General features: G+C 37.3%; 1 long non-coding RNA gene across 1 annotated transcript; it reads right to left on the bottom strand.

Moving 5' to 3' along the window:
* On the bottom strand, window positions 1-24,562 carry LOC134529778 (uncharacterized). The gene is made up of 3 exons (XR_010074705.1): window positions 24,482-24,562; window positions 7,177-7,257; window positions 1-407 (listed from the first exon to the last, which is right to left on the bottom strand). It is a non-coding gene; the product is annotated as an uncharacterized LOC134529778 (long non-coding RNA).
* Window positions 24,563-26,299: the final 1,737 nt, after the last annotated feature.

Genomic DNA, 26,299 nt, shown 5'->3' with positions numbered 1-26,299 from the left:
TGTGTATTATATTTACAAATGCCATTTATGTTAGCTACAATTCTTCTGAATTCTATGAAATATTAAATACTCTTTAAACATTTTTGATGGTAATTAACAATAACAATAAAACATCCATTGATTTAGCTTTCTTACATATGTATTTGGTTTAGGTATTTTAAGTGCAAGCTTTGTTTTGTCATCAAACTTCATGGAATTCTTTCTTGTGACTTAGTTACTACACGTAATCATAATATATTAATTTAAGTCTTTTCAGGTATCAATCAAGATGAACCATACTAACAACAGTATGTTCCAAGTGGCATTGTGGTAGTATTTATGTACAGCATTAGATGTTGCACTTCTGCTGTCACTGTAACGGTCGGGCTTCGGATGGCGAGACAATGTCAGTTCTTTCCAAGTGCCAACTGTAAAAATAATAAACACACAAAACCAGTTTAAATTACAGTCTTCATTATATCTAAATAAATTATATAAGACAAATTTTAAAACATTTAATATCTAACATGATAAATACTTAAACTATTCTATTCAGTAGTGCCAACATCAGGGTGGTTACAAGCAGGGAAAACTGGGAAAAATCAGGACACTTCGGAACATCAGGGAAAACCAGAAAATGTCAGGGAACTTTTGTGCATTGTAGGAATTTAATTTTGCCAGCTTTTGCCATTCTTCATAACAAAATCATCCACACAAAGTTTTTCCAAACATGAAGCTGACGTCGGCCGGGGCTTCGCCCTGAGCCTGGACAGGCTCCGCTCCCTCCCGGCATTTCACCGCGAACGTGTGTTTGTTTTGAATTGCGCGCCAGGACCTCCCTCATGAGGGCGCTGTAGAAGCAGTGCGACGGCCCCTAATTATGTACCTCATTAATTATTGTAACCTTTTATTTTTAGCCCCAGTGTTTTTATGTTCAAGCCAACGTGCTCTTTTACTTAATTTAATAATACATTCTAGTTTTAAAGACGTTACGCGGACGAATCCGCACGGACCGGAACTTGACCTCAGTTGTGATTCTTTTAAGTCCCACGTTAAATAATTACAGAAGTGTTAATGGTTTTTAATTAAGAGTATTGTGTTTTGTAATTAAATGATGTGTTTTGTATTTATCTTCACTTTCGCCGGGGCACGGGATCATTAATTAACGTAACGGTTTTTGTACGGCGGAAGTGCGCCATTGCGAGGGTAGCGTCGCCAGTTCCTCTTCAACAGCCATCGAGAGTAGACGCGTCAGCACCCCGGGGGCCGCAATCTTTGTGCATCTGATCAAGTATTTCTGTTTTATAATTTGTTCCTAAATAATTTCAATCTCTAGCCCTCGTGGCCGCTCTCGGTCGGTGGGACGTTTAATTAAATATTTATATAACTCGTTACGAACTTCTTTGTCGCAGTCCACAGGAGACACATAGCGCATGGCCACATGGTTGGCCCATGCTTTACCTAAGCTGATCCGTGCCCAGGCCCTTTACTGTTTTAATGGAGAATGTGTAGGGAGGCGTGAGTTATGTTATTAAACCTAAATTTGAACTGAGTCGTGAGTTATATTTTACGTAATGAGAATCCAACCTTTGTACGAGTGTGGCGTGCCTGACGCCTAGAGCGGGCCAGGTTTAGTGTAGATCGACATAAGCGAATCAATAGGGCTGGTAACTCGTCCCACATGGGTCACGTCACGCCCTGAGAGAGAGGATCGGCCGGGGTCCACGTGCCCATTTCACGTGGTGGCGCCCATATAAACATCTTTCCCCGTGAAGCAGTCGAGAAGATAGCCCTCAAAGCTTTATACGAAATTAAACTTATTTTAGGTAATTTACATTTTGAAAATGTAAAAACAATCAAATTAACCGATATCAATAGCAGTAATTTCTGTTGTATGTTAATGTTAACCTAAAATGGCACCTATTGACAGTTTATAATGGTTTAGTTTGAACACATTTTTTTAGCATGGTTCATTGCATTGAAAACATTTGGTGTTTACTGTTTATTTGTGCGTACCAGTGTTCGTTTCAGCTATTGTGGATGATGATTTATTTTTTAAACGCAGTGTGATAATTTGGTGAAACCATGACATAAGTTATTTTGTGTAGGAGTTGTATACAGAATGGAAATGTAACAGAGGTTGGACTGCTACACCTGAAATGTTGAACGTGAAAAAGCCATACTGTATTAAAACGGTCCTCCATGCTGCTATGTGCTGCTCTTAATTATAAATTTTGATTGGCATTGGCCTACGTTGCATGTGTGTCCCTTCAGCCTACTGTGACGCTGACGCTGTGGTTGAGATGGGTAACTGTTATCTTGGGATCAGGAGATTGTCAGCAGCATCCGAGCAAGGAACACGTGTACATCGTCTTTCGTTATGTGCGTGGATCGGATTCATGCTAAGTTGTGCAAAAATGCAACGAAAGATGATTGCTATTGAGATTAATAGCACCATTTAAAACATACGTAAATAAATTATATATTTCATAAATGCAATACATATTTGCTGCAAATGAAGTAGTCTGTTTATAACATGGAAGAATGTTTGGTTTCATTTCTGTCTACAACTCGTGATTTATTTGGCCTAAAACATAATTGTAAACAATTTTTTTTATTTATAATTAGTACTGATGGAAAAGTGCTGAGAACTGAAACAACGCTGAGATATAGTGGCTTTTTTCTTGCATTTAGTTATTTATTATATTCTGCTATTGCATGTAACATGACGGATTCACATCATTTAGCTGTAGAGTCATGGATTCTGGGAAATAGGGCGAATTAAAACCAAAGTGAAATGTTGGTTAAGTTAGGTCAGTTTCATAAATAATTTGCAAAATCATTGAAACGATATTTAAATTCTACAATTTTATGATTATTAATGTAGCTGTCCTTATCTAACCAATCATATTTCCCAGAAGCCGTGAGACTGGAGTTTTACCCAGCATTCATTGTCGCACACAAACACGTTAGGACCAGCACGGTGCTGGCAGTAGCACAGTAGCAGCAGTCAGCATTGTTTTGTTGTAGCAGGGCATAAGTATGGGTACCATTATTGTTTTTAATTTTATTGGATGCTTTAAATAGCTATAGCACGTGTCTAAGGGTAATTAATTAGAAAATAAATTTTTGGGCTCTAGTGCATTTTTTTTGCGAGCTAAGCTTAGGCTATATTCGTAACAGCACACAAACAGCAAGCAAACAGCTCAGTTATACATGCACAGAACAGAATTTGAAGCTGGCCTGCAAGTGTGAAAAGCAATGGTGGATCTTATATTAACCTTTGCTCATATCTTACAAATTGTTCTTTTGTGAACCAATATTTTTTGAGACTGTTGGCTTTTTATTTTTTTTTGCATTTTTAATTCTATATTTTTAAAGCATCACTTCTTAACCATCTTATGCTTATGCATGTAGATAATTATGAATTAATACTTATCTCTTGAATCAAGCTAAGGCTTCTTCTTAAAGAAATAATAAGTATTACATAGGTAGGTATTTAATCAATGTTTGGTATCATTAGGTTTCAACATTAAATCCTTAACGTTACGAGTAGCAACCTGGTACCTAATAAAGCAGATGGTTTTCTATGTTCTCTGCAATGTTTGCAGCAGAAGCAGCAATCCCAATTTCTAGTGTTATTTCAGTTATCACACATGTGACTGGTAAATGTAGCTCTCTATGTCCATCATAATATCTCTATACTATATCACCAACAAGCAATACAAGAGTGGTAAAGTCCCTTGCATGGACAGTACTTTCGTTACTGATGTCTGGTCATTATCATTTGTCTTATCAGCAAGTCAAACAAATATACAATCAAATAATACTCAAATATTGTAGATTGTAGGTTGTAGGCATTTGTGGCTAGAATCACTTACTGCTTCTTGGCTTCTGGTTTCAGGTTACGTCCATTTAATTGATGGACTTAACCTTTAACCCAAAAGCTTAGGAGTAGTCAATAAAATAGAAACAGAGCTGACAATATCTGATTTATGAGTGAGTGTGATTGCTAGATTGCAGTTTTAATGTGGCGAAATGAATAGGATGTGGCTTAAGACCTAGTTGCAGCTTGAACACCTCATCAATCAGCTCTCTACTTGAGACAGGGTCCTGGGTGAACGTGACCGCTAATGGGTCACACTCGTGGTGAGAGGCGTAGGTTCGATTCCAACACTCCTGCATGACTGAAATTTGAGCACTGAGTCGGTAGTCAAGATGTTCGGAGCCCCTTATAATTTGGGGGTCCCGTCACCTTAAGCTCTGTGCATACCGTGTGATGTGAAACCTGTAACGGTCTAGACAGTGCCTGGCTAAGGCAGTGATCCGTTACTGCTGCGTACAAGTAACCAGTAACACTTGAAAATTTGCTAGATGCTGAAAAAATTTTTTGAAGTTTAAATTATTGCTCTCAAAGATTTTCCAGGAATTTAGATGATTTTTCTTGCGAAAATAAAAAGAATTTTAAAATAGTGATTTGTTGATTTATTATTACTTTAACCATACTTGTCTAACAGTGCCATTTCCTAATCACGACGTAGTTCCATACAAATATTTAATCTCACCAAGACAGCTTGCCGCTCTAAAACAATTTGCAAAATGTTTACTTTTAGGTTCCTTTAAAACAAACAGAATATAATAACATCCAGCAGTTGCTTTTTGAACTCAGGGTACAAATTGAGGAAGCCATTGTTCTTGTGCGAACACGGGGGCACACCAAAACCTCGCCAAAGGCTTACGCTGCCGCCTTTGGTCAAAAATATCTAGTTAAAATTGTTTGAAATAAAAGTTTGAATAGCACGGCTCGGAACACAGACATGAAATTGTTCGTTCCTGTACGTTAAAATATTATATTTTGGTGAGTCGTCACATGACATGACTTGCTTGCAACAACGGACTACAACCTGGCTACGTCCACCCAACAGTGGGGAAGCAGGCAGCCAGCCAACAGAAGACAGCATTCAAATTTTGATCAATTTGGGCACTAGTTACAACGCAGAAAATTACTTTACAAACATGCATCAGGGGACTTTCTCCTCTCTGTCTCTGTTTCACACATAAGTAACGTCCATGGGAATGTCTGTATTTCACCATTCTCTCATTTTTGTTATTGTTACATCACTCAACTGTTCTAGAACAATCTTCGTACTCAAGCATTGGTAAATAAAGGAGTATAGTGAATAAAATTTTAAAAAACTACGTGAATACACATCTAACCTCGGCCAAAAATCTGAAAATGAGTAAAATTTACTTTTAAGGATTAAAAAATAGAATTACATATCTCATCTGTAATACTTTGCATTACCTTATGCAAAATGTTATCATTAACTTGTGACCATGAAGACAGTCCATCCAAACTATCCACTGGTACTTATAAAATATCAGAAAATAACCCTATCAAACAAACTAATCTACTTGAGATAGTATCAATAAATAAGTAGTACAAGTCTCAAGATGTCTTAGTACTAAAACCTGCATATTTCTAACCTTTTTATGTAATGTTTGTTTCAACATCCCTTCTCAAATAATGTTAGTTTCTGTCTTTGTTGTGCCAAGCCTCAAAAGATGGGGCTTTGAAACAAAAATTAACTGGTTTTTGTTGGTGATGCTTGGTTGCTTGCCTGCTTGACCCTCCCTTGAATGGTTATTCTGTGTAAATTAGTTTTATTTATGTTGCTCTAGATTTGTGTTAAAACCACTGTAATTAAGACTCAAGAAGATATTGGTTATCTGAACGTGCAAGTTGACAGTAAAGGAGTTAAAAAAAAACTTACTATTAGTGATGTTTGTATTTTATATAATTAACACTATGGGCTTCGCTTTAAAATTAATAATATAATATGATGGGTTTTTTTTATGAAGAAACAGTTTTATTGAAAATTGGTAAGAAGTAATATAATATTGTTTTATAAAACATAAGATATGGACAAATCCATATTTCAGAGTAAGATATGAAAACAATAACAGAATGTTATTTACGTATAGTTGTGAAAGAGCTGAGCCTAAGTCTCATTAATCTAAAGGATAGGTCTATTTTTAACCAAGCCCATAAACATGTAGTTTAGCCGCTGCTCTACCCTTTTATCAAGGGACCAAAGTTGCTAAGAGCTGTTTTCATTAACAGTTTATCACTTAATTGTTTTTTACATTTCCATAGTTTTAATATTTTGAACAAAATAAATCTCTGTGTGATTAAATTATACAGTAATCACAAAAATTTAACAATACTGTATTGCCACCACTTAACTAAGATTTTATTTTTTTAGTCATTTTTAGACATCAAGTTTCCTGTAGTGAAATTATTTGGTTTTCGGTGTTCCTTAAAAATAGTTTATGTGAATATTAATAAGTTACAATCTAGAGAGTTAACTTTGATACTAAATTTTTTTACAGTTGCAGTTACTGAAACACAAGTATTAATGTAGAAATAAATTTTTCTATTCTTTTTGTTCCATTGTGAAGCATTGCATGCATCTTTTTTTTCTTTTTTGCATAAATTGATGCATAAAGTCTTTTCAATACGTATTTGGGTTTAAGTTAGTTTCAACAATTGTGAGAAATGTTTTCTTTGATTTTAGGTAATGGATTGTTTGCAAAGTCTAGCGAGCTTGACTATTACTGAACATTCTGAGTAGTGATGAAACGGATATCCGGTAACAATCCGATATCCGGCCTTAATTTACTATCCAGCTGAATACAGGATAATAAGGGAGTATCCGGCCGGATACCGGATTTAAAAAAAAATATTAAATATAAAATTTAGGTACTTTATTTAATCCACATAAATATATTTACCATATTTTCATTTTACAACAAAAAAAATTAGTACTAGTACTGCACTAAGGGCAAATTACGGTGAATGAATACCAATTTCTCTGCATTAAGAGGCAACAAATGGTTTCGCTTGTATTCACAGACACGGCTAAGTCTTTCGCTGTACACGCTGCTGCAGGGTGCTTGGCAATTGATAGCGGGGTAAAGCTTGTTCTACGAGTCTGGTGAATCCGGTTCTTTCTACTGGATAATGGCCTGTTGTCTAGTGCAATCATTTCTGCTATTAGATAATGGATACTTCTTGGTTTTTGCGTCATTTACGTCCCAAAGCTATCCATTTCATCACTAATTCTGAGGTTTTTGCTGCTGACAAATGTTAATATTTTTAACTAGAAGTGTTTAGAAATAAATAAAAAATTTTACCTCCTGTGCCTGAAATTCTTATAGAGTTTCCAGGTGAAAATGTAGTAGAAATGTTCAGATCTTCCAAGCTTCTGCATTGATCTGAAATATGAAACCCAAATTAAGTTAAAAAATACATGAGCATCTCTTAGTGTTTAGAATTTTACAGTGTATTTTATTTATTAATTTTTGTTTATTTATTGATTTGTAACACACTTATGATTATATCTAAATTTATATTTAAGTTTTAAAGGTATTAATACTTTAAGGGTAGGCACAAGCACAAAATGGCTATACAGGAAAACATAAATGTGGTGGGCACTGCATACAGGTAGGTGCTAAATATAAAATGGGCACCACTTACATGCAGGCACCACCATATAAGGAGGCACCATCTACTAACTGACAATACAACACTACACAACAAGGTGACAACTAAGATGCACAAAAAACACTAAAAAACATAAACAACAAAAAACATGAAGTGATTACTAAGGACATCAACTAGTAAAGTAATTAACATACAACTAATATGGATTATTACAAAGTAATATTCATCTTATTACAAAATAGTAATACAGTGTTAAGAGTCAGAAAATGCATACCCGGTAAAGATATCGTGTTTGTTGAAATTGGTAATTATTATATAAATAATATTTTTGTTTTCTAAAGTATATAGTAAGGAGTGAAGATGACTATTAAAGTGTGGAACTCTAAGCCCTTTATTTTCAAGAAAGTATACACAGTTACTCATAGAACTATAACAATTACAAACAAAAAAACTTTACGTTCAGCAAACTACGCTAAAAAAGGGTGCGATTGTATTTTTGTCATATGGTTTTAAGAATTTTGTTTTGTGTGTTTTACATTATAACACTATCAGAATTATTAATATTATTCCAAATCCCTGACCGATATTCTAATTCAGATCAAACTAAAACTATATAAAGAGTAACAATGGGATCAACATTGGTGGCAAAGAATGTGAAATCTAATAAGTGATAGTTTTCTGAGTGAACTGATTACTGAATAGTTAACATGAAGATGTAAATACAATTTGGCATCTAATATTAATCCAATATCTTTAATGAAAGATGTCTTGTATATTTGAATGTTATCTAACTTATAATTAATCACAAAGTATTAAGCTTTCACGTGAAAGTTCAAATTGTTGTTTTTTTCTTTGTTAAGGATAACCAAATTTTACTATACAATTTAGTAACTTTAATAATATATTGTATAAGGTAACAATAATGCAAGGAATTAATTTTTTCATAATTTTTAAAATTATTAGCAAATAATAGACCAGTGAATATAACCAATGTTACATCATTAATATTGAATATTGAATAAGCTTAACCAGTAAATTATGGTTTTCCTTGAAGTAGCTTGGCTTCTGAGTTGTAGCTGTGTCCTTGGTGAATAATTCACCGACGTTTCGGTCGACATTGCAGTCACCATCATCAGGGACCACAATAAAAGCCAGCTCTGGAGATGGTAATGGGGATGGACAGGCATAACCTGGGTCGCAGCATGGTCAGCACACTGCTCCAGCCATCGTGGATGGTAGCAAGCGGTGACAAGGAAAACCATAATGTGCACAGGCTTTCACGGCCATTGTCTGAAGTAGCTTGGCTTCTGGGTTGTAACCGCGTCCTTGGCGAATAACTCACCGACGTTTCGGTCGATATTGCAGTCGCCATCATCAGGGAGCAGTTTCCTACCGAACTTGAGTAGGTAACTGCTTGAGTACTTACTAAGTGGTACTGTACTTGAGTAGGTAATTGCTCCCTGATGATGGCGACTGCAATGTCGACCGAAACGTCGGTGAATTATTCGCCAAGGACGCGGCTACCACCCAGAAGCAAAGCTACTTCCGATAAACACTTTTTTTGACGTGACGTCTAATAAATCGATGAACGCCGGCTGCACGCACGAAAAAGTGTCCCGTAACGCACATTGTCCCCTTACGCTGTGTCCCGTTACGCTCATTGTACGCTTGCGTCGCATCTCTCTCTCTTCCACTCGATTGGAACAACCATCGATTTGACTTTTTCGAGGCACATTAAACTTGAAACACTCCCATTCGTTTCCTACTTTTCCTATCATCGTCCTATCCTTAACAGAATAACACAGATTGGAAGAAGTTAAATAGCAAACATGTATAAAAGTTGTAGTTAAAATAATCTCTTCGTTAAAGTAAAAAACATATTTGAATTAATGAGTGCAAATAAAAGTAAATTTATCAATTAATTTGTAGATTTCATTTCACTCCTTCTTTGTATCCATACAAAATAGTAATAATTCAATAAAAATTATTCAATTTTATTCATAAAAGTATGCAATCATTTCATCAATGTTTTGTTATGACGTTGTCACGTTAAACTATCGTCCGTAAACCGACTTTACAGACAACCTTTTTTTTATTTATTTTTTTTTTTTTTTTACTAAATTCACGGCCGCCTAGCCCGTCCCAGTCCCGTTCCAAGCTTCCGGTGTTGGCTGCCTCCAACCACACCGCCAGACGGCCGTGAGAGGCGCGTGTTGGTGCGACAGTTAGTGCAGCGCGTGTTTTGTGTGTTTCAAGGGTAATGTAGCGTGTGAGCGCAACCGCTGTAACTGAACGCGACGTACGATTAAAGTAGCGTCTTTTTTTTTTGAAACCGCTGTGCTTAATTTCGTAGTTCGCACCCCAGCCCAGACAGGTATCGGTACTCTGTGCTGCCTAGAGTCTGTGTACCGGCTGATAACTGGCTAGAACTCAGTCCCACTTCGGAGCTTCTGAACGACGGACGACGGCAAAATGCAATTATTTTCATTATTAAAAGAAAAAAAACTGAAAAATACAACTATCCAAAAATGATAGATTCTACTAACTCAGTTTCGTTTTTTTTTTGTCTTTACAAAAATAGTCAACTCTTCGTCTACAGAAATCTGATAGTGAATCCTCGAATACTTTCAAAATTAATGTATACGGGTGAGGGGGGGGGCAGAAAAACCTGTATTTCTATTGTTTTAAACAAGGGTGAAAAATAGTAAATTTGCTAATTCTTTATATCCATTTATATTTACATCATTATTCATTAAAAATCTGTTGACTAAGTCTTGAAGTTATTTTCGTAATTAATGTCATGCGTTTTGTATCTAGCCTATCTCTTTTAACGTTAATTTTTTTGGAGTTGCGAAATATATTTAGGAATCACAAACGTTAATCCTATACAATAAGAAAAATTTACAGTTCATAACTTATTTTTTTTAAGAAACAGACCGGCTAAAATGAATGTAATGTGGACCACGTGTCCATATTATCTACATGACAGTAGGTCTATGATACCGACAATGCCATGTTGAATTTGGGATTCACTAGTATTTACACAAACCGAAAATATCGAACTCTGATAATGTGCTGTTACAGCCTCAATATTGCATTTGAAGATAAAATATTAACATTTCTTATTATACACAATAAACTTAAAATTATAATCACATTTCACATACATCGCAAAAGTTTTCAGAAGTTCGAAACTTTCCTTGCCTCGCGTTACTATAATGCGGCATACTGCCTGTTGTGTTGGCGCTTCGTGAAGAGTTAGTTCATGCAATAACAGTGCAATAACATGCAGTGCATGCAATAACATGCAATGATAGTTCGTGAAATAGTACAGCTCAACAATGCTTAGGGATTGAGAACGAACATATAATTAGCAGGGTTCATATTACCACCCTTTCTTCTATATGTAAATCCTGACCGTGTGATGTTCCCACTTTTATTTTTATTTTACAAGTAAAATAATTTTTCGTGACCGTAAAATTTCAATCTCATTGGGTGCAATTAGTTACTTTTACATGCATTGTGAAAGTGACAGACGGATAGCGAAACGTAAATATCTTGTGGGACTGAATCTGTTTCCGTTTTAGCGCTTCCGCGCATTGCGCAGTGTTAAACGGGCCACGAACTTTAATAAATTTAATCCAACTAGCTACAATTTTACATTCCGATAAGCATTTGCACACGTGCAAGTATTAACTACCCAAGTTTGCTATACGTTTGTTTAACTCTTGCTTGATACCATGTTTCGTTTTCGGCCAATCAGTAGGTCTGGATGTCGTAATCCGCTGACATGAGAACTTTATTTAATAAATAAGAAAATGAGTGTGTTGATTAAATTGTGGCTTTTGTTTATTATGTTCACAGAGTTTCCAAAAATTACAGCTACCCGAAAAAAACATCACGGCACACATTTTGATAGATAAAAATATATTTCCTCACTTTATTTCGAAATTCCTTCGCATGTGCGCCATGTAGAGACATCATTGGCATTGGAAAGGAGTAGATTTCGAAGTGTGCTTAAGTTTTCACCTTTCTCTTGCGGGAATCAATATTCAGTGTCTGGATTCTGTTTGCAGCAGTGCAGTCATAGATGTTACCATAGTAATAACTTAGTGTATTTTTGAAGCGAAACTTCCTTGCTGATGGGGCTACAATTTTCGAGCGTTACGAAAATCCCGATCGCACGAGGGGAATAGTTAGGTGCGTGGTGGGGGAACTGGTAGAGGAGGAGAGGGCAGGGGAGAGGTATAAATGACGCAGCATACTTGCACATTTGCATAGGGAGCGTTCAAGTATTACGTAACGCAATTTTTTGATATTGTTGACCCCCCCCTCCCCCCCCCCCATGTAACGCGCCGTAACGTTTTTCTGTACCCCCCCTCCCCCCAAGTAAAACGTTACGTAACCCCAAGTGACCATTTTTACCTAAAAGTCACAATTATGTGGCGTAACGTACCGGAATAAGTCACTAAATACCTTTGTTATTGTTTTAATCGCGTTAATGTTATTTATTAACATTTGAAATGTCTTGTTTTTAAAAGCAAGAGCTTTCTAATGTTTTTTTTGTCCTAATAAATTTTTACTACTCAATCATACATTTGGATGGTGTTATGCAAAAATGAGTTAAACAACAAAAGGAAAAAAAGTTATTGAAATAATTCTGTACGTAAAATGACACTTTTAATTGAGCTAATTTTTTTTAACCGACATTCCTTGCTACTATGCCATCATGCGACCAAACGTTCAACGCACTGCCACAATACCGGTTATTGTGTGTTCGACTTTGAGCTCAATTTACTCAGTTGAAAATGTTTGTGGGTTGAACCATTTTTACATAACACCGTCCATTTAGCAATCATACATTTAATTACGTCGTTTTCCTGACTTGGCTCTGTCCTTACACACTTTTTGCTTTATCCGCCATTGTTCTTCTCATGCATTCTCCTATTTTAGCGTTTTACTAATAAAGCTATTAGAATCAAATAACAAATTTTAGTTCTAATAATTATTTTTACCTTTGGCAATGCAATTAAAAACATAAATCTAACTGCAATAAAATATATTTGTCAAAATATAATCGTATTTAAGAATACGATCGAATGAAAACGAAAAATATTTAAAATAAAATTAGCCATGATTAAAATAAGTAGATTCAAAAAAAAATTCAATTGGAGTTTTACTGCTCCTCTGTCCATGGGTTTGCCAGGCACTCAGATTCTTTCATTACTGGCATCCGGAGAGCAGACGAAGAGGGTTCCGGAATTGTTAACCCGCTTGCATCAACTTCGTCTTCGTCGAGCCAATCGGCATCCTCAGACGAAGTTTCACAGCGACGCACAATGCAGAGAAGCTCATTTGCCTTTCTGGTAGCGAGTCGCTGTGGCCGTACTCAACTTTCACGAAGGTCTTGGGCAGTCTTGCCATGCATGTAACGATTGTGCATTTGCACACTCTTGTGGGATGTAAAATAAACCCCACATGTTTAACATACTCGGTTTTTTAGGTCGGATTGTACTGATGGGCAAAATAAATCGTAAGGAATCTGCTTAAACCCTTCTAGAGGAGGCAACAGATCAACAGACAACCTCACAAGAAGTGGCGAAAACTTGCATGATCCTTTGTCTATCTGACTAGGTACCACAAGCTTGTTTGCGGTTTGAAGGATTGGGCAGGGTGGCGGCAGGAAAGTTTCTGGAAAGACAGATTTTAATGCACTCCTCAAGTGGGAACATCAGGATTCATCCGCGCATTTAATAACTTCCAAGAAATATTCCCATTCACACACGTGAGCGCTATACCACGCCATATTAGGTTCTGCTGGATCCTGCAAGCTATCTTCAGGGTTTCTATATTCCGCCGAAACATCGTAGTTGTCAATTTTCATACAGTCGGTCGAGTGCTTGGAGCACATAAAAGAAAAGGGTTGCCATCTTGGGAGAACAAAATACGAACAATTCAATCGGGAATCCCCCTTAAAAAATAAACGAAAAGGGTTGCCAACTTGGGAGATTTTAATTCACTAGTTTTTTTTATTAACCTTTCAGACCAATCGTCTTTCGTACCACAACATTACTGTTGTGATGAGAGAAAATCTCACACATAGAAAACAGTGTATTTTGAATATCAATACCTATATAATTTCTAATATGGCGATTGGAGTCTACGTTGACAACCGAAGTATAGCGAAGCCATCCGAATAGCGGTATTTTTTGTTTTAGCTACTTTACTGGAGTGACAAGAAAAACTATCACAGCTGTTGATAAATATATATATATATAGCTTTACAATTAGAGTTAAAAAAACAATATTCACTAATCCTGCCTGTAAAGCAAGCAGAAGCAATTTTGTGAAGGTAAAAAAAACTTAAGTTATCATGCCATTTGAAATTTTGAGAAAAAAAAGTTTTCAAAAATGCGTGAAAGAATCTGTCTCTACGCGACCGTTCTGAAGGGTTAAAAAAAAAAAAAAAAAAAAAAACCAATGTGACGTAACGCGTAGGTCAACCCCCCCCCCTCCCTCCCCTGTAACGCATCGTAACGTTTTACAAGGACCTCCCCCCCCCCCCCCCACCCGCCTAATTCGTTACGTAATACTTGAACGCTCCCATACTTGCGCAATAGCATAATTTAGCGCTCGCATGCTCGCATATATGTTTTTGATCTGCGACATGAGCCAAAGAGAATTATGTTTTCTAAACCTAATAATATAACAAGCAAGAAGTTTCACTTCTGTAGCTAGTGGACTTCACGCACACTTTCTTTTTGACGTGATAACGTCTTATAAATCGACGAACGCCGACTGCACGCACGAAAAATTGTCACGTTCCGCCTGAGCCGAGCGTGCAAGAACCGGCCAACCACCGTGCGAGAAAATCTTCCATAATATCAAACAGGTTCAGGCGGGCTTTTTAACTAATTGTTCGTGATTATATTTAAACAAATTATTTAAATTAAATTTTGAAAAAAACTGTAAATAATATTTTAAAATTAAAAAGTATGCAATTTTTCATCAATGTTTTCTTATGACGTTATCACGTAAAATTATCGTCCGTAAACCGACTTTACAGACAACCCCCTTTTTTTATTTGCAGAGTGTGACTCGCGGTAGAGTGTTTTATCGCAGGCAGAACAAATTGTGAACAAGTTCTACCTGGGCCTTGTGCTCAGCTGTTGGAAGGGGAAAACTGACTGAGTGAGCCTTGGCCCGATGCTGGGGAAAGTTCCCCCACGCAGGTGCTTGACTTGATGCTCCACATGCGGGCTGTCTTAGCGGCGACTGCCGGGCACGTCACAGAGCATTTACAGAAAAGGTTTTTTTGACGTGACAACGTCTAATAAATCGATGAACGCTAGGCTGCACACACGTAAAGGTTTCCCGTAACGCACATTGTCCCACTACGGATGTCCCACTACGGATGTGTCCTGTTATGCTCATTGTACGCATGCGTGGCATCTCTCTTCCGCTCGATTGGAACAACCACCGATTTGACTTTTCAATCATATTTTCGTCGTTTGAATTATTAATATTATGTAATTTAACGATCGTCCACCGATTTTCAGCACAATCGGTACGGTTATTAATTTCCCACCTACCACTATAAGAAATAAACATGGCGGACTACATACGTTTTTAAAACTTCCACAACACAAAATTTTTATAATTATATATATATAACATCTGAAACAATTGTTTCCAATATGGCCTCGTGTCCGTGCGGTTAGAATCGCTGACTACTCATCAATGTTTTGTTATGACGTTGTCACGTTAAACTATCGTCCGTAAACCGACTTTATAGACAACCAATTTTTTTTTGACGTGAATACGTCTTTAAAATTGCTTTCGTAGTGGGAGGCAATTCAAAAAACTAATTATAACAAAATCGGGGGGTACAGTTTGGTGTTGCAGCTACATGTCTATATCATCTCCATCCAAAATTTAATTACACCGCTGGATAGCTAAAGGAACAAAGAATTCGTTACGCTGAGAACTGTGGCGCATCGCGCGCGGTGGAAGGGGAAGCGCCGCCATTTTGAGGTCTTTTTGCTGCGTTTCGAGATTTCCATTTAGTTTAACATTTGACTCGGAGAAGCTACGACGTTCGTTTGAGTTTCAATCGTCAGCTCTCGTCAAAATCTATCGATTGCATATATAAAACCTATAATGAATAAAGTTATAAGACGGTACTTAATTATTTGTTTACTTGATTTCTGTCCTGAACCCAACGAACGGAAATAAGGTTTCTATCATAAACAAAACATGGAAACCCGAAGGATTTCTTGGCGTTCAAACATGATTATAACATACATAATAAAATAGCGTATTTTATTGAATATAAAATATTACCTGTTACGTACACGTATTCACGTAGCCTACACCATACGGCCGTGTCCATGACATAGCCACACCCCATTTTTTTTTTTTACTATAATTCCAATCGCGCTTAACGATTCGTCGACAGAGCGGTCACTAGTGATGTAAGCTAAGCACACAATGGTTCGGAAAAGAGGTGTTGATACATAAATCTGCAATTAATCCTGAATCAAGAAGCCATCCCAGGATTTGAACGACTGTTATCAGCACTGGCGGATCCGGAGGGGGGGGGGGGAGGTCATAGCGTCATGCCACCCCCCTGAACCCGGAATAAGATTTAAATTTTCTCCTAATTCCTTATAGTTTACCAAACTTACTTAAGTCAAGGGCGTATATAAGGGGGGGGGGGCAGGGGGCCCGCCCCCCCCCCCCCGAAATCAGAAGAAAAAAATAAAAATTAATAGACCTTGTATGTAAGGCTGATAACTAAAGTTTATAGTGCAGGATAACATTAATTAAGCACTACACAAATATTTTTTTAAGAAAATGAAACTATTAGAATTACATATTTTTTTAGACCCTTATAATGTTTCGTGGTTTCGTGGTTGTGCATAAGTTTTTTCAGGCAAAGTGGAACTTTGTTAGACAGGTGATGATACTCTTACCATTTAGGATTCCAAATCCAATAATTAAAGTTACATTGAACCCCGAATTTACGTATGCTTAGGTTTTACGAGGGGTGGCAAGGGGAGAATATTATCCAGGGGATGGAGAGGTAAGCCATGTCATGATGCCGCCTGCCGCCGTCGCGCCAGCCAGCCGGACTAGTGTCGCGCGCCCACTTACTTTGTATAAGCTATGTACCGTCGCCACATTTCTAAACGCAATGTCAGATTTATTTTACTCCTCTTATAGGAACATAATTTAGAGTATTAAAGACCATACAAAATAAATGTTGTGCGTTAACGAATGCTCGTGAGTAGGTGCGGCAAAAATAAACCAATGAAAACATTAGCATTCACTTGTGCCTTTCTTGCGTGGGCTGTCTAAGCGTTACTTCACTGCGCTTCCGCTTGGAGCGCTGAAACTTGTCCTCAATTGTTTACATTGGACTCTCCGTTCTGTGCCCTCCCTTTTCTATAGTTCATTCTTATGTTGTTGACACGTGTGTTATAATTCTTTATCTGCTTGTCTGTCAAGTTGGTTTATCTGTATCTGTAGCTGTGTTTATTGAGTTGGTGAATGTATCTGCGATCATCTGGATGTTCCTGTTCTGGAATCTTTAATTTTTATTTAAGTAAACTGCATTAATAATGAAGATACAGACTTCTATTCAAAACTTTTTTTACGAAAAAACAGAGTGTAAATAGACCTGTTAGTGACAGTGCTGACGTTGACTGTGCCAGTAACAATGTTTCTTCTGGTGTCGCAAGTACTAGTGCCGTTGATCCAGCACCAGCTGCGGAAGACTTCAAGCAAGTAAGAAAAAATATATATGATATTGGAAACTATTGTCAAAGCAATTCCGTTCGTTCGTTAACGAATGAAGAAAAAATTACACTTGTAGAACATATTTGGAAACCTCATCCTGTATACAAATTTCCTTCTACTTCTAGTAGTTCTTCTAGTTCAAATCATACTAGATCTTTTCAAATGAAATGGCTAGAAGAATTTGAGTGGTTAGCTTTCTCTGAAGAAAAAGCAGGGTCTTTTTGTAAATATTGCGTAATATTTTCACACTCCAAAAGTGTAGGAAAAGGAGATCACCAAGAAAGAGGAGCATTAATAACAAGGGCTTTTAGTAATTTAAAAAAAGCCAAGGAAATTTTTCGTAAATATGAAAATAGCACGTACCATAAAACATCAGTTTCGATTGCTGAAAACACAAAATCAATTGTTACAAAAAAAATCTGAGTGTGTTATAAATCAAGTCAATGCTCAAAGGAGATTGAATATTGAAAAAAAAAAACAGGGAAAGACTGATTCCTATCATACAAACAATAAGATTTTGTGGAAGACAGCAAATCGCACTAAGAGGTCATCGTGACAGTGGACGTATAAGCCTAGAAGAGCCAGAAAATAATGACGGAAATTTTCGATCACTGCTGAGATACAGAGCAAACAGTGGCGATAATGACCTAAAAGACCAGTTAATGAACAGTGGAGGGAGGAGCATGTACACTAGTTCTTTTATTCAAAACGAGCTCATTAACACGTTTGGTCATTTAATCCAATCCCAAATTGTGAAAAATGTCAGGAATTCTATTTTTTATTCCGTTTTAGCAGATGAAACAACTGACATTGGCCAAATAGAACAGTTTTCTCTTTGTGTACGGTATGTTGAAGACCAGTCATACAATATTAGAGAAGATTTCCTAACTTTTGTCCCCGTTTATGACGTTACTGGTGCAGGCTTAGCTAACACAGTGTTAGAGACCTTGTCAAATTTAGGGCTTGACTTAAAGAAAATGAGAGGTCAAGGATACGAATGCGCTGCCACGATGAGAGGGCAATTCAGAGGGGTACAAGCTGCTATCAAAGGAAAACTACCACTAGCTTTGTACTCACATTGTTCTTCACATAGTCTTAATTTGTGTTTGTCAGATTCAAGTAAAATTCCTTCTATAAGAAATTGTATGGGCGTTATCAAAGAAGTCTACGGATTCTTCCATATGTCAGCCAAAAGAACTGAAATATTGAAATCAACGATATCTGACTGTTGTCCTGAACAGAAAAAAAAAGAAACTTATCTCAATATGTGAAACACGATGGGTGGAAAGGCACGACTCAGTGATTTTATTTAAAGAGATTTTAGAAACAATTCTCCTCTCTCTTTTGAAAATAGAAGAAGAATTAAGTGACTCAGCACCTAAGGCACATGCTCTTAGTAGTTCTATCAGTCAATTTCAATTTCTTGTTAAAATTTTTGTTTGAGCCAGATGCTGTCAACTTCACATAACTTATCTGTGAACCTTCAATGAAAAAACATAGATCTTTCTCAAGCCATTGCAAATGTTACAAGTGTCTTAGATCTGCTATCTAAACAAAGGGAAAATGCCAATGACAACTTCAAATCCCTGTATGCTCAAGTAAAGGAATTTTCTACAAAACTCGACATTAAAGAAGAGATTCCTAGAGTTTGTCGCCTTCAAACAGCCCGCAGCAACGTTCCTTACAGCACAGAAGAAGAATACTACCGACGAGCTGTTTATGTACCTTACCTTGATGATTTTTGTAATTCACTGAAAGAACGCTTTGAATCTCACAAGGATACAGTTGCATCCTTACAACAAATCCTTCCAGGATTTTGTATCAAAACAGATTTATGTTCATTGGAAGCTGCTTTCAATTTCTACGAAGATGATTTGTCACATAGAGAGGTCGTGCAAAGTGAGTTTATGTTGTGGAAAGAAAAGTGGAGTCAGGAAAAATCAGAAAATCTTCCCAAAACAGCCATTAGTTCTCTAGAAAAGTGTGACAAGACTTTCTTCCCTAACATTATTATAATCTCTTGAAACTGTTAGCAGTTCTGCCTGTTTCTGTCGCAACCGTAGAAAGAAGCTTCTCAAGCTTAAGAAGATTGAAGACTTACATAAGAAATACCACATCAGAAACTAGGCTTAATGGATTAGCATTACTTTCGATCCATAGAGACATTAAAATAAGCGATGAAGAAGTACTTGATAAATTTGCTAGTAAACCAAGAAATCTGGACTTCGTTTTGTAAACGTTACATGAAAAGCTAATTTTTAAAATGTATTTACATCATTACACCCTTTTTATAGCTCAAAAATAATAAACCAACATTATTTTCCATTGTACAAAATTTACTTTTGTTGGGTTGTTGGGACAAGAAGGAAAAAAATCTTTACTAAAAAAAAGGTAACACATTAAGTAAAAAAGAAAAAATTAAAGGGAAAAGGGAAATTAATATAAACGTGAATACAATTAAATTTTAAATACGCACGTTTTTCAAAACAACGTGTTATTATATTATAAAAAATCAATGCAGTTCTGTTATAAAAATAACCGAAAACAAAAATAAATAGAAATAATAAATATATTGTTTAGTCCTAAAACTTTCCTAAAAACCCTTTGTAAACTTACATAATCATTAAATGATGTTGATAAAAAAAAAAGCAAGCATAAATGATGGTAAGCTCGGTCATATTGCCCCCCCCCCCCCTCAAATTATAACCTATATTCGCCACTGACTTAAGTATTATTTTTCTGCGGTGCTGTTGATAACAGACCTAAATATTTTAATACTAAATGTATTAAGATTGTATTAGAAAATTTAATTTGGCCCTCCCCTGTCCATCGTTCTGGATACGCCCTTGGTTATCAGAAGAAAAGCTTTAAGGCCCGTCTACAATAGTCCGAACCTGTGGACGGTCCGGGTCCTTATCCGAATGTAGATGACGTCACATTGTCGCACTGAAAACAGCCCAGTCTACAATTGCGATGTCCGGTGTCTGAATATACTGATTTCTAAAGTAGTCACCAGAGCGTAGAAAATATAGGGCGCCAAAATAATTGTTTTTCGGTTGTTTTCGTTTACTATTTTCACGCTTTGTAAATGTGTACTCAGCTTAGTTTTTAATATTTAACTTGCAAAATTTGTGGGAGTTCAATAATATTTCTTTATTCTGCAAGGCTAGGACTTTTTTATATATATATGTGTAAGTCATAGAATTTTCCTTTTCTCGGGCGTAACTTACCAACTCATTTTTAATTATTACTTATATATTCATAAAGTTTACTTCCAAATCCATCAAAAAGAGACAGCAATGAACACCCAAGAAAATTGTGTTTGCTGCTTTCCTCATTGTGATTGGTCTTCTACCAGTGACGTCAACACTAAAAGCAACGTTGCCACTCTTCCATACAGTTTTTTCGTCAACCAGACAATGTTGATTCCGATAGAAATTTAGCTGTCTGTCGAAATGAAACTTTCAGATCATTCCGCCAGCGGAATTATTCAGACAGCGTCAAGAATAGGGCCCCAGGACCGGCGTTTACATGTACATGTGTCATTTTCATTGAGATAAATATATTTGACAAACGATACATTATAATAGTTGTGATAAAAATTTATAAATATATCATTTTGATGTTATTTTTTAATCTGAATTGTAGCTTGATTGCTTTATTTTTATTAAATAATAGTTTGTTGTCTTCAAACAAATTCCTTTACATAAATAAGAATCCTTTAAACGAACAATAATACAATATATATAAATACATGTGTGTGTGGTTTTTTGACGTGACAACGTCTAATAAATCGATGAACGCCGGCTGCACGCACGAAAAAGTGTCCCGTTGCGCACATTGTCCCGTTATGCTGTGTCCCGTTACGCTCATTGTACGCTTGTGCCGCATCTATCTCTCTTCCACTCGATGGGAACAACCATCGATTTGACTTTTTCGAGGCACATTAAACTTGAAACACTCCCATTCGTTTCCTACTTTTCCTATCATCGTCCTATCCTTAACAGAATAACACAGATTGGAAGAAGTTAAATAGCAAACATGTATAAAAGTTATAGTTAAAATAATCTCTTCGTTAAATTAATAAACATATTTGAATTAATGAGTGCAAATAAAAGTAAATTTATCAATTAAATTGTAGATTTCATTTCACTCCTTCTTTGTATCCATACAAAATAGTGACAATTCAATAAAAATGATTCAATTTTATTCATAAAAGTATGCAATCATTTCATCAATGTTTTGTTATGACGTTATCACGTTAAACTATCGTCGGTAAACCAACTTTACAGAGAACCAATTTTTTTTAAGATAAAAATCAATGGAGTGTCAAATTTAAATCGGTGTTCAAGATATTTTGCCAAAGTTGAATGTTGCGGTGGCCACATTCGATTAATGGCCAAAAATATCGCGCCACATCCACATAAACCTACAGCTGATAAACACACAGAGCCTAAGATGTTACTCAATTCAACCACGCACAGAAGTAAAAGAGGGCAGATGCCTTCCAGCTAACCGTGACTTGAAGCAGCAGAAGAAATGCTACGAGAACCCGGCTGCGTCTGCACAGTCATTGATCACACTTTCCCTCCGCAACCATTTGCTTAGAACGTAAACTCGCAAAAACGTGAGAACCCAGAACTTATTAAGAGGCTTGAAGATGCCTCTTTTTATCCTTCGCCAAAGCTTGTATAATTGTTTCAGAGTGCAGTAGGCCACTTTTAAATTTCTGTTTGATGTTTCTCTTTCAGTAGAGGGACTGTAGACATAAGGGACTACTTGTCATAATGCCTTGTCAATTGTTTAATTTGGTGCGTCTTTGTTTCAATCCACTGCCTCGATAAAAATATATTTTTTTCGAGGTATTAACTGATAAAATATATACCTTTGTTTTTTACATGACCCAGAAATACGTCATCATGCTTTTTATTATAGATCACAATAGCTTCTTTTTTGAGATCAAATAATTTCTTGGATTCAATAATTTGAATTTAATTAACTGATTTCAACAAAGAGTTTAAAGTTTACATTCAAATAAAATTCAAAATGTTTAGAGAAAGGAGGCCTAATTAAAAATACTTTAGCTAACTCATCACGTCATATTAGTTGAACATTTCTGTATTTAATAATTTGGTGGCTTTTTGATTTGTTTCTATATTTCCGAGAAGAAATTTTTACTGAAATATCTATATGCTATAAATGCTGATAACTGTCGTGAATTTACGAGAGTCTGTGGAACACCTTTTACATATGTAAATTGTCATAATGGTTTGAAATAATTAAATAAAAATTGGTTGTCTGTAAAGTCGGTTTACGGACGATAGTTTAACGTGACGTCATAACAAAACATTGATGAAATGATTGCATACTTTTATGAATAAAATTGAATCATTTTTATTGAATTATAACTATTTTGTATGGATACAAAGAAGGAATGAAATGAAATCTACAATTTAATTGATAATTTTACTTTTATTTGCACTCATTAATTCAAATATGTTTATTACTTTTACGAAGAGATTATTTTAACTATAACTTTTATACATGTTTGCTATTTAACTTCTTCCAATCTGTGTTATTCTGTTAAGGATAGGACGATGATAGGAAAAGTAGGAAACGAATGGGAGTGTTTCAAGTTTAATGTGCCTCGAAAAGTCAAATCGATGGTTGTTCCAATCGAGTGGAAGAGAGATAGATGCGGCGCAAGCGTACAATGAGCGTAACGGGACACAGCATAACGGGACAATGTGCGCAACGGGACACTTTTTCGTGCGTGAAGCCGGCGTTCATCGATTTATTAGACGCTGTCGCGTCAAAAATAATAAATATCTGATGCAACGAATATTTAAGCAGCAAAATTAAAACATATTGCCATAAAGCATTGCGGTCCATGGGGATTTCAAGGCACGCGCTATCAAGCCTTGACCTGGTGGTAAGAAATGCTGTGACGTAGGTAGAGCCGTCGTTGAAGGCCTCAAGGGGGGAGGGGGTAACTAATTGGATGGAAAAACATTTTCCCTGATATTAAAACATGTTCTGCTCTTCACTCTTTGGTCTTATATGATTCTAAAACCTCTGCCGATACGTCTGCGCAGTTATATATAATAACATTTGTGGTATTTCTTAAGTCATTGAAACAAAATCTTTACAAATTTTAACTGTTAATACCTTTTCAATTAAGAAAGGCATTGGAGTGCGAAACCAACTGTAACTGAATGAGAAGTACATTCGAAAGGAAAATAATTAATTCACATCACACAAAATAATGAATTTGCCATTACTAACTATGCCTAAATAGTATTTCTACATTTAGATTGGTGTAGGCCTATTCATCGTTGGTCTAGCTCTTGCTCTGGTGAACTATAGGCCTATTTTCCGGGATGCGACTTACAACCACGGGAGAACAATTGAATTGCGTTAGAAACTTACAATGCACTCAAATTGTAGCCTACACAATACAGACTTTATAGAACAAGAAGTAAATGTTCTCTATTTCTTTATTTGCAACTCCTTTTCTCTCTTCACTAATATCTGGCATATATTTTAAAAAATTAATTTTGATTCAGAACACAATTATTGTTACGTGTCTTTGTCGTTTGCATTAGATTCATTGTTCGAGTACATCTAAGTAACTGCGGTTTTAAATATGTTAAACATGATTCAGTGACTCAGCCATTCCCTGGGGGCCTGGATACGCCAATGCTTGTATCGCAGCTTTACGTAGAGCAGTCTTCTTGTCAGAGATTTTTTTTTGTGATATGGTGTATTAAGTTTGCCTAAGCAAGTTTACTTAAGTTGGTATGAATATGAAATCATATCAGTCACAAACCCAGAATTAGATATATCATATGGTTAAAGACAGGAAAAATTCGCGGGTTCAATGACCTCCAGGATAGACTCAAATATCCTCTACACACGCTGGCAAATGCCAACTGTTCATTGGCTGCTGACTTATAAGTCGTCTCGTCTGGATGGCCTGTGATTCGACACTTCTATGAGTGAGGGTCTCTAATTGGCCCTCAGTCCTACAGTTTAACAGTGAACCAATGACAGAAGCAGTACTAAGGTATAATTATTTGAATTTTAGCATAACACGAAATGAACCCGCGAATTTTTCAGGTCTCTACATATGGTCATATTTAATATATTTCCAAGGTTTTTAGCTTTTCGTGAATGTCTCGTAGTAATACTGACCGTAGGGAAAAACCAGTAGACCTTTAGCACGTGCGTTCCGAACAAACGAAGTCCATCTTGATACTGCGACAGAAGTGACGCTCGTGTGCAAGGCCAAGCGACTCGCCTGAAGCCGCGACTTTCTGTCGCTCAGTCGCTGCGACAGGAGGTCGCCGTGTGTGAGTGCCCTTGACATGCGCCAACTCGATCGCCTGAAGGAATGAGGCCTGACCAAAAGCAAGGAGGGCAGTGCCGGCGAAACGGGTGTTGGAGAAGGGGGTGAGCATCAGCGGGAAAATGAACAAGTGTGTTGTAGAGTAGAACATTGCATCTAATGCATAGGGACCGGAAAAATTCGCGGGTTCAATGACCTGCAGGATGGACTCCATAGTTCTACGTACACTCGGTCAAATGTCACCCACTCGTTGGCTGCTGTCTTGTGAGACGTCCCAACGTAGCAGCCTGTGACTCGATAAAGCTTTGGTTGGGTGTTTCTCACTGGCCCAGCGTCATCCAGGTGAGTTGTGAGCCAATAGCAGAGGCAGCACTATTTGTATTTTAGCCTATCGCGAAATAAATTCGCGAATTTTTCCGGTCTCTAAATGCATATAATGCATATAATGGATGCCGTTCACTGGTTTTTCCCTACGGTTCTACTAGCGGCCATTTGACGGCCCGCCCCCCTGGGATGGACACAGTGACACGCCACCCGCTGACGTATCGCGTGCCTCGCCAGATTACAAGTCTCCTCAAAACCTTGGACCCTCTCTCTCTCTTCCCCCCCCCTCCCTCCACACCGTCCCGGCGCGGCACGTCTTTCCACGGTGTTATTGTCACTGACCCTTCAAGCGCCTGGCGAGTTTTGCGGGCTTCCAGAGGCCGCCGCTTGGAGTGGCGTGGCGTGAATAGCACGCCACCGTTCTGGGTGTTTCGGGCGTCGGGTCGACACGGATGACGCGACAGGTCAGAGACGTACGAGATCATTCGAGAAGCAACGGCCGACAGGTATAAGAGCAGCGACGCCCTCCTCAGAAGAGCAGAGTTGAGTGGAGGTCTCGCCCCGTGGGGAGATACTGGCGACACCCGTGTGGATCAGCGAGGAGTCTGGATCTCTCGGGGAGTGCAACCAGCGAGACATCGGAGCGACTGTCCACCGAGGAAGAGTGTCTAAGGTAGCGGTACCAGCGAGAGACAGTCTCGAGAGCCTCTGCGGTAGCAGTCGTGTGCGACAGTTCGGGACGTGTTGTGAGTGGTGCGAGGTAGTGGTCGATGACTGCGGTGTGCGGACAGAGACTGGCAGAAGAGCCACTGTCGAGCCCGGCTCCAGTGGCCAGTTTTACCTGTTAGGCCCGTTCTACAATGACACGTAAACGGAGACGGATGTCACGGAACAGAGTCTCTACAACAGCACGCAGACGGAGACTGACCCGTACGGATCAGCTCGGCGATGCTGAGCTCTACCGTTTACGTTGCTCCGTGCGACCAACAGAAGTCGATTATTTGGCCACGTTGGTAGCCATGTATGTTTATGTTCTTAATACGTTAACAATTGTTTCAAGAATAAGAATATCTAGTGTTCAAATATTACTTTGTGGTGTATTTTTAATTTTATAAGTTAATTCTGCCCGTGCTATGATCTCGAAGCATAATAAATACATCTATGTATATTTTAAAGATTAAATTAATGTTTCGTATCCTTGAAATTAAATCTCATTGGTTGCCATTTGTTACGTTTGCGTGCATTTTGGAAGTAGCAGACGCGATAGTGGAAAGTTACGGGAGATTATTCTCCGTTTGCGTGATCCGTCTCAGTTTTTGTTCTAAGTTCGTCGTTACATC

This window comes from Bacillus rossius, chromosome 2 (assembly GCF_032445375.1).
Source record: "Bacillus rossius redtenbacheri isolate Brsri chromosome 2, Brsri_v3, whole genome shotgun sequence".
Taxonomy (NCBI): Eukaryota; Metazoa; Arthropoda; class Insecta; order Phasmatodea; family Bacillidae; genus Bacillus; species Bacillus rossius.
Note: the sequence above shows the minus strand (reverse complement) of the source record. Positions and strands in the feature narration are given on the sequence as shown.